This window comes from Atta cephalotes (assembly GCF_000143395.1).
Source record: "Atta cephalotes unplaced genomic scaffold scaffold00027, whole genome shotgun sequence".
Lineage (NCBI taxonomy): Eukaryota > Metazoa > Arthropoda > Insecta > Hymenoptera > Formicidae > Atta > Atta cephalotes.
The window spans coordinates 3874858-3878400 of record NW_012130091.1 but is presented as its reverse complement, the minus strand read 5'-3'; positions in this window follow the sequence as shown (position 1 = coordinate 3878400).

Genomic DNA, 3543 nt, shown 5'->3' with positions numbered 1-3543 from the left:
GCTATCCCCGCTCCCCACGGCCCGCGCGCCAAGCGATCGGTAGGCATATATATTAGGGGAAAAGTTCGTGACGTTTTTCCCATTACATCTAACGGGAAAAACGCCACGAACTTTTTCTCATACCTAATACTTCGCAGTATTCGGCTATTTTTAAGGATTAATATCTCGTTAATTATTGGAGAAACTTACAAAAATGATAGAGGATTTTTCGACTCAGTTTAGTCTGCTCTACCTGCCCATGAAATATTTGGCGATTATTTCTAGATACCCTATATATATTATATAACTTGTAGAAGTTATTGGCAATTGTGATTAAATTCTTGATTATGTGTTATATCAAATAATTTTGCCTTGAGTAAATGTGATAAGAATTTTATGAATATTTCGTATAATATGTAAATTTCATAGAATATTCAAATACATTGATAAATGATATTGATTATAAAGGATGATTTTTAATCAATAAATAATACTGCCAATAATAATAGACATTTAAAAGGCCTAGACAAGCAGTAATTGTCAGTTAACTGTTCCCGAAAAACTAAAAATCTGTTTACCTAATTTAATGAAACAATATACAAGTCGAATATGATAAATAGATAATTAAAAAACTATGTTATGCTAACTAACTATGCCGTTAAGATAAGTTTTCGATTGTAGAAAAATAAAATAATATAAAAAGTATGATTAGAAGAGTTTGATGTATAGTAGTTGATGTTTTATAAACTTTTGTACTTTTGTAAATATTCAGTATTGGTATTTTTGTTCCTTGGAACATATCTAACTATTATATTCTTTGCAAGAATTAATATCCAATTAATATATAACATTAATATTACACATATATGTATATTAAAATATAAAGAAATGTATTAAATAAATGTAAAAAAAAATCTTCATGATTTTAAGAACAAATTTGTTTGGTTTACATTTCTTGAAATATTAATGATAAAATCCTAATATTATTAATTATTTATAAAATCTGTATATACAGCCAGGGTTGAGAAGTAACTTACAATTAAGTACTTGTAACTAAGTTACAATTAGAGTTACTTTTTTTTCAGTAATTTTAACTTAACTTTCTTTTTTCAGGCTGTAACTCTAACTTAATTTAGTTACACTTCTTTTTGTGTTAGTAATTAATTTGAGTTATTTTATAGTTATTTTACATATTTACATAAATTTATTTATCCATTTAATGCGATTGATTAGAATATGAATAGTTGCGCTATTGGCGCTACTGATTGCATAGAAAATTGGTTGCATTCAGAAGATAATAACTTAATTTTGCTTATTAATTATTAATACTGATTCTTTATCTTTAAAGAATCGTTTACAGTAAAAGTAATATGATGTAACAAATTGTAAACCGTAAAAAATTGTTCAATATCGAAGATAAACTTAATAATCGATTATGATTGATTATGTTTTATCAATTTTTAACTATTTACTACTATTAATATTATTCCCTTCTATTTATTTACTACTATTTATTTGCTACTCAATATTATTCATTGTAGAAGCTCCATGAAAGCAAATTATCTATACGAATATTGTGAGATAGTAAGCACATAAGCAATAAGCGAAGCAGTCATAAAAAAAATATAGAGATATATTATTATTCTACATTTTTTTATTGTAATTGGCCGATTCGCTTACATATTGTTTATTTATATCTTACTATTTTAGGTTTTTCTATATGCTTCTGATTTAATACTTTTTATCTTTTAAATAAAATTGTATAACATTTAAAAGCGTAAATCAATTTTTTTCTTTGTGATCTTATTAGTATCAAAATATTATGTATGTTATTTTGTTAATAATACATGGAAAAAAATGTTTCGTTGAATTAATTGAAATTCTTATGGAAAATAAACGATTCAGAATTCTGGGTAAATCTACTCAATTTCTAATTAAAGCTACTAGAATTCTAGTAGAATTTAACCAAAAATTTAGTAGACTTAACTAGGTTATTTTCCACCAGAATTTCAGTTAATTCAACCAAATATTTTTTTCTCCGTGATGAAAAATAACTGAAATGTAACTAAAAAATTATTTTTCGAGTAACTCATACTTATTAAAAATCGATAATTTATGATGATAACAAATTACTTTTTAAAACAAAAAACTATAACTATAATTAGTTGTTTTTACAAAGTAACTTTACCAATCCTGCATATATTACCCTCATTTTAACCTCATTTTAACTGAAACGTCTTTATAATATGTATAGAAACGAATAGTACCATAGGGAATCATAAGAGAAAAGTCACGATTTTATAACTTTTATAACTTGATCGATCGACCACGCATATTTGCTCGACAAAGTAAAAAATACAAATTAGAATTGTGTTGAGAAACTATTATATTGAAAACGTTTCTTTTTAAAGACATATTTTAACTGTAATATTTTTTCATGTATTATTTCTATTACGTAATTTAATTCTCCGCAAACCAAGTGGAAAATCAATATGAATCTGTGGAATATCTCATATTCCATGCTATACTTCATCATAAATATACTATAATTTAATATAGTTGATAACTACGCACTCTATAGTTGCATCGACAACTTAGACGCGTTATTTTTTAAAAAGTTATGGAAGTTTATCTTGTGGAGTATGTCATACCTCACCTGGTTCGTGGAAGATTAATAAAAATGTTTTTAAAATAATTATATCAATCCTTATATTATGTAATAAGATTTTGCAACAAATACGATAATTTGCGAAATAATGTTATAACATATAAATAGGATAATGAAAATGAAAGCATACTTGTTCAGAAATTTTATTTATTACGTATACTAGCCGACTACTATGCATGCGTTGGAACATTCGGATATAGAGAATTCACTGTAGATCCAAAGTCCATCATCAAGTATTTTCACAATAACAGCGGTGTCACTTCCATTTATGACTCTTAAGTTGCTTTTTTTCTAAAGAATGTATGATTACTTCGTTTCCCATGATCGAATCTTTTAAATTATAATATGTTATGTTACGTGTACAACTTGATAGCTCTAAGCCAGACGAAATACATCATTCAAAGAAAAAGTTATGATCTGATAATCTCTTCATTATCTTTATAGAACTTAACATTATTTTAAATGTAATAGTAATGAAACATCAATAAATAGTTCCCTAAATAGCTATGTTATAGGAGTTAAATTTTTTTTCTTCTAATTATTCAGATATAATATCTGTAATATCTTCAGATGTAATATCTTCAACATTTAAAATAAACAAATATATAAATAATGAGCTTCACATCGAATCAAATAACTTTCAGCAAGCACTTTAAATAAGTAATTAATGTAATTAAAAAATAGACAAATTAACATTATCTACTATTTTGTTTTATATTTTAAATGCTTTGCAGAAATTTAGTAATAGAATAATAAACAAAATTTTTTTAAATTATTTTTACGTAATAATTACAAAACTTTTAGACTGTTTATATTCAAAATGTTTATATTCAAAAAAATTTTGTCTGGCTCAGGATCTCGCAATCACGTTTAATTTTATTCACCTTTTTCTATTT